Source organism: Strigops habroptila, chromosome 3, assembly GCF_004027225.2.
Source record: "Strigops habroptila isolate Jane chromosome 3, bStrHab1.2.pri, whole genome shotgun sequence".
Taxonomy (NCBI): Eukaryota; Metazoa; Chordata; class Aves; order Psittaciformes; family Psittacidae; genus Strigops; species Strigops habroptila.
In genome coordinates this window covers 51,347,197-51,355,794 of record NC_044279.2, presented here as the reverse complement: position 1 = coordinate 51,355,794, position 8,598 = coordinate 51,347,197, and positions in this window count along the sequence as shown.

Below are 8,598 nucleotides of genomic sequence, written 5' to 3'. Positions count from 1 at the left end.
GCCACTGTCCATCATATTCGAAAAATCCTGGCAGTCAGGTGAAGTTCCCGATGACTGGAAGAAGGGTAATATAACCCCCATTTTCAAGAAGGGGAAGGTGGAAGACCCGGGGAACTACAGACCAGTCAGTCTCACCTCTGTGCCTGGCAAAATCTTGGAACAGTTTCTCCTGGAAAACATGCTAAGGCACATGAAAAACAATGAGGTGGTTGGTGACAGCCAACATGGCTTCACTAAGGGGAAATCCTGCCTGACCAATTTGGTGGCTTCTATGATGGAGCCACGGAACTGATGGACAGCGGCAGAGCAGTTGACGTCATCTACCTGGACTTGTGCAAAGCGTTCGACACTGTCCCGCACGACATCCTTGTCTCTAAATTGGAGAGACATCAATTTGATAGATGGACCACTCGGTGGATAAAAAACTGGCTCGATGGCCGCACGCAAAGAGTTGTGGTAAATGGCTCGATGTCCAGTTGGAAACCTGTAACGAGTGGTGTCCCTCAGGGATCGGTGTTGGGACCGGTCCTGTTCAACATCTTTGTCGGCGACATGGACAGTGGGATTGAGTGCGCCCTCAGCAAGTTTGCCGACGACACCAAGCTGTGTGGTTCGGTTGATACGCTGGAGGGAAGGGATGCCATCCAGAGGGACCTTGACACGCTTGTGAGGTGGGCCGATGACAACCTTATGAAGTTTAACCAAGCCAAGTGTAAGGTCCTACACCTGGGTCGGGGCAATCCCAGGCACTGCTACAGGCTGGGCAGAGAAGAGATTCAGAGCAGCCCTGCAGAAAAGGACTTGGGGGTGTTGGTTGACGAGAAGCTTAACATGAGTCGGCAGTGTGCGCTTGCAGCCCAGAAAGCCAACCGTATCCTGGGCTGCATCAAAAGAAGCGTGACCAGCAGGTCGAAGGAGGTGATCCTGCCCCTCTCCTCTGCTCTTGTGAGACCTCACTTGGAGTACTGTGTACAGTTCTGGTGTCCTCAACATAAAAAGGACATGGAGCTGTTGGAGCGAGTCCAGAGGAGGGCCACGAGGATGGTAAGAGGGCTGGAGCACCTCCCATATGAAGATAGGCTGAGAGAGTTGGGGCTGTTCAGCCTGGAGAAGAGAAGGCTGCATGGAGACCTCATAGCAGCCTTCCAGTATCTGAAGGGGGTCTACAAGGATGCTGGGGAGGGACTCTTCCTTAGGGACTGTGGTGGTAGGACAAGGGGTAATGGGTTCAAACTTAAACAGGGGAAGTTTAGACTAGATATAAGGAAGAAGTTCTTTACAGTGAGGGTGGTGAAGCACTGGAATGGGTTGCCCAGGGAAGTTGTGGATGCTCCATCCCTGGCGGTGTTCAAGGCCAGGTTGGACAGAGCCTTGAGCCACGTGGTTTAGGGCAAGGTGTCCCTGCCCATGGCAGGGGGGTTGGAACTAGATGATCTTAAGGTCCTTTCCAACCCTTACAATTCTATGATTCTATGATTCTATGATTCTATAACTGCTATTTGATGGGCCTAAAGCAGATATGATTTTTCTTATGAGGCTGCTTAATCAATCTGTAAATGATCATACCCTCACACCTGTCACTTCATTCTCCTTCATCCCTAGAAAATGTATGTGCATTTCCTAGATAATGTGTATTTCAGGAAGACGAGCAGAGGATCACACTGGAAACAAAAAATTCTCAAGATCTGAGAAGAGACTGAAATGTCTATACTATGTACTGAAAAACATGTATAAATTAAGGTAAACAGGGATGATCAATAACATTGTCTCGGTGTGCTAAGCTACCAAAAACCCCTTCTTAAATCAGGGACTTCTCTACATTGATGCTATTGGAGTTAGGTCGATAGTTCATTTTCAAAGTCATAGTTATAAGTCACGGCGGGGCGAAAAGAATCATGATAGAAATAACATTGTGCTGTAGACACTAATTCTACATTTGCTTAAGTACATGTTAGATGATCACAAGGAACTTACAAGGCCCCTTCCAAGGCAGTGCCATTCTCCCAGTAGAAGGTTTCACCTTTTCTTGCGCAACCCAATCCAGCACTTTCACATGCTTGGCTAATGAATGCTAAGAAAAGAAAAAAGAGTATTTTGGATTTTTGTAAACATGAGCTCTCACAATGAGAAGCAAATTCCTCCAGTGACTTTTGAGTAGAACTAGTTAATCACTCTGTCAACTAGAACACTCATAAGCATTTCACCGATAGTTTTAGAGCTTAATTCTGCCTTTGAATTGACCCTTACAGTCATAAACTTCAGTGAAGTTGTTCAGTTCTATACTCTTGAAAATTATTACTGTTCACTACTCACAAAAATAGCCAAACACCATGTACTGCTTGTGTCTGTCTATATATGTTTATCAATCTCTACATACGCAGCAGCTCGGTCTAAGTAAGCTGGTACATACAGGTGTTTCCTGCATTTCAGATGGGCATATTGGGACTCCCCCCCTTCCCAATGTAACTTATATTTAAAGATTTTTATCTGTGGATGTACAAATAAAAAGAGTAAAAGACAGTTCAATGCTCCAGAAGTTTGCAACAAACCATAGCAAACACAGCAAAGTATGATGGAAGGTAACAAACTGCGCTTGCAACGGGTTCATGTTATCTCATGAGACAACTATTAGCTGCCAGCATGGCCTCTAATGGACATGGAAAGAGTGCACCTTTATACTCCTCCACTCTTCCCCAGCAACTTCAGTTCAATAGCAACTAACTTTTTGATTAAACTAGTTTATCATTGACCCAAAAGACTGGAGATCTGTAAAAGTACTGTACACTTTTATTAGCATGCAGTAGTAAGATGTCACTGGCATTCACCAACTAAATGCAACTGGACCATAACACAGGAAAATCCAAGTATTTTAATAAACTTATTAGCATGAGAAAATGTCCAAACCAGCTTCAGCAGGAGTATATTCTCACGACTGGTATAAGCATGCGTCTCTAAGAGGAATTAAGGCATATCTAAAGATGCAAGCAGACGGATAATTTTCACTATGCTGAAGAATGATTTTAAGTGTTTGGTTTCTTATAAAAACCAAAGTATCCATTTAGTTGTCTGTACTGGAATTTGGACAGATTCACATTTGCCTTGAAGATGAAGATCCATGCAGAACAGAAAACTAGGCAAACTGATCTATTACAAAGAGCTTTTCATAGTCATTAAAGTCAAGTCCAGGCACCAAAGCAGTGTGGAGCAGCTGGTACTGCTGCTGCACCTACTGCAGCCACCTAGCTGTGACAAAGTACTTCCCACTACCTGAATTCACATGGCTTACTTATTTTACAAGGATTTAAAGGATAACCATGGCATGCAAAATAAAGAGAGAGAGAAAGAGAGAGAGAAAGAGAGAGGGAGGGAGGGAGGGAGGAAGGAAGGGAAGAAGGGAGGAAGGGAGGAAGGAAGGAAGGAAGGAAGGAGAGAAAGAGAGAAAGAAAGAAAGAGAGAAAGAGAGAAAGAAAGAGAGAAATAAAGAAAGAAAAAGAAAGCAAGAGAGAAAGAAAGAAAAAGAGAGAGAGAAAGAGAGGGAGAAAGAGAGGAAGGAAAGGAAGGAAGGAAGGAAGGAAGGAAGGAAGGAAGGAAGGAAGGAAGGAAGGAAGGAAGGAAGGAAGGAAGGAAGGAAGGAAGGAAGGAAGGAAGGAAGGAAGGAAGGAAGGAAGGAAGGAAGGAAGGAAGGAAGGAAGGAAGGAAGGAAGGAAGGAAGGAAGGAAGGAAGGAAGGAAGGAGAGAAAGAAAGAAAGAAAGAAAAGAAAAAGAAAGAAAGAAAGAAAGAAAGAAAGAAAGAAAGAATGAAAGCAAGAGAGAAAGAAAGAAAAAGAGAGAGAGAGAGAAAGAGAGAGAGAGAAAGAGAGAAAGAAAGAGAGAAAGAGAGGAAGGAAGGAAAGAAGGAAGGAAGGAAGGAGAGAAAGAAAGAGAGAAAGAAATAAAGAAATAAAGAAATAAAGAAATAAAGAAAGAAATAAGGAAAAAGAAAGCAAGAGAGAAAGAAAGAAACCGAGAGAGAGAGAACGCGAGAGAGAGCAAGAGAGAAAGAGACACAGAGAGAAAGAAAGAGAGAGAGAAAGAGAGAAAGAGAGAGGAAGGCAGGCAGGCAGGAAGGAAGGAAGGAAGGAGAGAAAGAAAGAGAGAAAGAAAGAAAGAAAAGAAATAAAGAAAGAAATAAAGAAAGAAATAAAGAAAGAAAAAGAAAGCAAGAGAGAAAGAAAGAAAAAGAGAGAGAGAAAGAGAGAGAGAAAGAGAGAAAGAGAGAGAGAAAGAGAGAAAGAGAGAGAAAGAAAGAGAGAAAGAGAGAAAGAGAGAGGAAGGAAGGAAGGAAGGAAGGAAGGAAGGAAGGAAGGAAGGAAGGAAGGAAGGAAGGAAGGAAGGAAGGAAGGAAGGAAGGAAGGAAGGAAGGAAGGAAGAAGGAAGGAAGGAAGGAAGGAAGGAAGGAAGGAAGGAAGGAAGGAAGGAAGGAAGGAAGGAAGGAAGGAAGGAAGGAAGGAAGGAAGGAAGGAAGGAAGGAAGGAAGGAAGGAAGGAAGGAAGGAAGGAGAGAAAGAAAGAAATAAAGAAATAAAGAAAGAAAAAGAAAGCAAGAGAGAAAGAAAGAAAAAGAGAGAGACAGAAAGAGGGAAAGAGAGAGAAAGAGAGAGAAAGAGAGAAAGAAAGAGAGAGAGAAAGAGAGAAAGAGAGGAAGGAAGGAAGGAAAGAAGGAAGGAAGGAAGGACAGAAAAGAAAGAAAGAGAAAGAAAGAAAGAAAGAAAGAAAGAGAAAGAGAGAAAGAAAGAAAGCAAGCTAGATGCAGAAGTTGCACTCTGTTTTGTTGTTGGGGTGTTTTTCCCCTACTGTAAGAAGAACGTTCAAATTCTCTCTCTTCTGCTCAGTAAGAGTATGCTTACTACCCACAATCCATTCTGTGACTGCATGTCACCTTTGTGACTTGCTTTGGCCAAGGCTCAGGGTGCTGGGCAGTCATGCCTGCCCATAATTCACAGAAATCCTGAGGATGAATATTCACACTCAACCAATCTGGACTTCTATTTTAGCCAAGGAACTCTCCACTGTCCCTCTCTGGATTGTTCTTCGGGTGTAGCTGCCTTCATCGATAACAGAGGAAGCTGAGGGAGTCCAGCTAGTTTACTTAGGTGCCTGCAACCTCCAACATCACAGTTATTCCTGAACTCCTCTCTAAATTCCCCTTTCTGTGGTCCTTTGCTCCTCTCTTTAGCCATTCACCTTGCCCTAGGAAAGCAACACACAGGTCTGCAGGCACTTCTCTGGGCCTTGTGCAGACGTGCTGCACTGGAAGCCAGCTTGTTTGGGTGAAGAATTAGAGCAAGGAAGCTAGAAATTAAGAGGGCAGCCCCCTCTTAGAGATGATGCCAAGGAAGAAGGATTCACACTACATGTGGTGTTTGCACCCCTGCTGTGGTGCTGGCAATGATACCTAAAGCTCAGTGCAACCTCCTATATCCTCTTCTACTTATTTTAGACAAAAGGAATGCTGTGGAAAAAAAGTAAATCTAATTATTGTAGCCATGATACTGAAGTGATAGCGTAACTATCAGCATGTAACAAGAAAATAGAAAACAGATTACTCCACAAAACATCTTCTGTCCATGAAAGTGCTGGTAAAACTCTACAGAAAGCACCTATGGTACCATAAGAATAAGAGGGCTGGAGCTGCTCTCCTATGAAGACGTGCTAAGAGAGTTGGGTGTGTTCAGCCTGGAGAAGAGAAGGCTCCAGGGAAACCTTAGAGCAGCCTTCCAGTACCTAAAGGGGGCCTACAAGAGATCTGGAAGGGGACCTGTTACAAGGGCATGTAGTGATAGGACAAGGGGGGATGGATTTCAACTGAAAGAGGGTAGATTCAGATTAGATATTAGGAAGTTCTTTACTGTGAGGGTGTTGAGACACTGGCACAGGTTGCTCAGAGAAGCTGTGGCTGTCCCATCCCTGGCAGTGTTCAAGGCCACGTTGGACGAGGCTTGGAGCAACCTGGTCTAGTGGAAGGCGTCCCTGCCCATGGCAGAGGGATTGGAACTGGATGATCTTTAAGGTCCCTTCCAACCCAAACCATTCCATGATTCTATGAATGAGAAGACTGGAAAATGTATCATTCAAATGTCTTTCAGGTACAGAGCCTAGAGCAGATGTATCTCCTGGGGTGTCTGTCAGGTCATGGCCCACGTATGGCTGCCTGCTCATGCCTCCTCAAACAGCTGCAAACCACCCTGCCTCAGCTGTACAGCGGGAGGAGTACTACCCAGGAGTGGCTACTCCTTCACGGGCCAGCGTGTACATACTGCCAGCTAACAGATTGGTACCAGAGGTGTTGCCTTGCTAACATAAGTGCACTGTTTGTCAACACTGTATTTACTTCACTGAAGTGTGTCACGCTGCCTGTGTTCCCTGACTTAAAAGGTCTAAGGTTTAGATGTAACAAGGAGACACAGGCCCATTTGCCCCGCACGACCCAAGCCATCAGCAGAGACTTGCAGGCACAGTGAAGCCATTGCACAGCTTCTGCCGCCCTGCGCATCGGGCCTCATCGGGGTGGCCGTGCCCGCACCCTGTGCTTGTTAAGCAGGGACACAGCGGCACAACCCTGCCACTCAGCCCCTGCTGCCTGGCTGGCCAGCGACAGCGGCTAACAAGGCAAAGTGCCAGGTCCTGCACTGGGCCACAACAACCCCCTGCAATGCTCCAGGCTTGGGGAAGAGTGGCTGGAAAGCTGCTCGGAGGAAAAGAACCTGGGGGTGCTGATTGACAGAGCTGAACATGAGCCAGCTTGTGCCCAGGCAGCCAAGAAGCCACCAGCATCCTGGCCTGTGTCAGCACTAGGGTGGCCAGCAGGGCCAGGGCAGTGATGATCCCCCTGTGCTCAGCACTGGTGAGGCTGCACCTTGAACACTGTGTTCAGTTCTGGGCCCCTCACCGCAAGAGAGACATTGAGGTGCTGGAGCAGGGCCAGAGAATGGCAGCAAAGCTGGTGAAGGGTCTGGAGCACGAGTCTAATGAGGAACGGCTGAGGGAACTGGGGTTGTTTAGTCTGGAGAAGAGAAGGCTCAGGGGGGACCTTATTGCTCTCTACAACTACCTGAAAGGAGGATGAAGAGAGGTAGGTGTTGGTCTCCTCTCCAAAGTAACAAGCAATAGAAGAGGAAATGGCCTCAATCTTAGCCGGGGGAGGTTTAGACTGGGTCTTAGGAAAAACTTATTCACTGAGACAGTGATCAGGCACTGGAACAGGCTTCCAAGGAAAGTGGTGGAATCACCATCCCTGGAAGCATTCAAAAACCGCGTACGCGAGGCCCTTGGTGACATAGTGGTGACAGTGGCGGACTTGGCAGTGCTGGGGAACGGCTGGACTTGATGATCTTAAAGGTCTTTTCCAACCTGTTTTCTCCCCCCGCTTCTGCATCACCCCGCCGCGGGTACGGCCCCCGCGCGCGCCACCTCCCCTCGGGCCGGCACGGCGCTCCGCGGGGCCCGCACCGACCTCTCGCGAGAGCGGGGCGGGGTACGCGGGCGGTTGTGCGGCCGCCGGGGGGTTCCCGCAGCGAGGCGGCGGGCGTTTGTCGCTGGGGACGGGGGAGGCGGCCGCCCCTCGGAGGACGGGCTCACGGCGGAACCTCCGCCTCGCCGGGATGCCCCGTCCCGCTGCCCGAGCCCCGCGGCGGCGGCGGGCAGCGGGACGGGATCGGGAGAGCCTCTCCGTCAGGAAGGCAGCTTAGTAAGTCCCGTCGGTCCCCCTCCGAGGTGGTCCCAGGTCGTGGATAAATTAGCTGTAATTAGAACCAGTTGCATCTTACGAGAAAATCAGTAAGCAGCCCCGGTGACAGACCGTTTCTGCAAACACCCGAAATGCAGCGCACGGCACGTTTGGCTGTAAACTAAATTTGGGGACCTTGCTATATATGGCATACATAAAAATCAAGCTCCCGATCAGCTACTGGACTAGCAGGCTTTTAGGAACCCCGTGTTATATTTGCAAATGTGGTGAATGTAAATTGGAGCAGTAAATAAAACTATTTTTACTAGCTGTGAAATGCATTTGGTGTTACCAACATTCATATGTCAGGAAGGAAATTTGGCTCTTAGTTGAAAATGGTATTAATGAAAGGGGACTAGATGGAAAACCCAGGAAATAAAAGTTCTATGTTAAGTGCAGTAAAGGGGACAAGCACTGTTGTCTCAGTGCTGCCTTGCCAATGTGCTTCAAATTTAACCCAGGGTAGCTGGTTGCTTTTCATGGCTCCCACGCACTTCAGCTGAAGAGCTGTGCCTTTTTAAGTTGTGCCAAGTGTTATGCCTCAGTTCCTCAGGATCAAGTTCCTCAGCTCCCTGTGAAACCAGGACATGTAGTCATTATTGCTTTAGGATAACTGTGGCACATAGCTGCCGCCAGAATGGCTATCCTAGCTGTTGGTTTCTGTCTCCTCTCCTGCTCTCAGGCTGCTTGATGAGTGGGATCAGAGGGTTAATTAATGCAGCTGAAAAAGAAACATTTTTTTCTATCAGTTTTCTGCTCTAGCTTTTCACATAACAGTAGGGATACTGGTACTGCACAAGAGAGTCACTGGGGAAGCAAAAGAGGTCAAGTGGA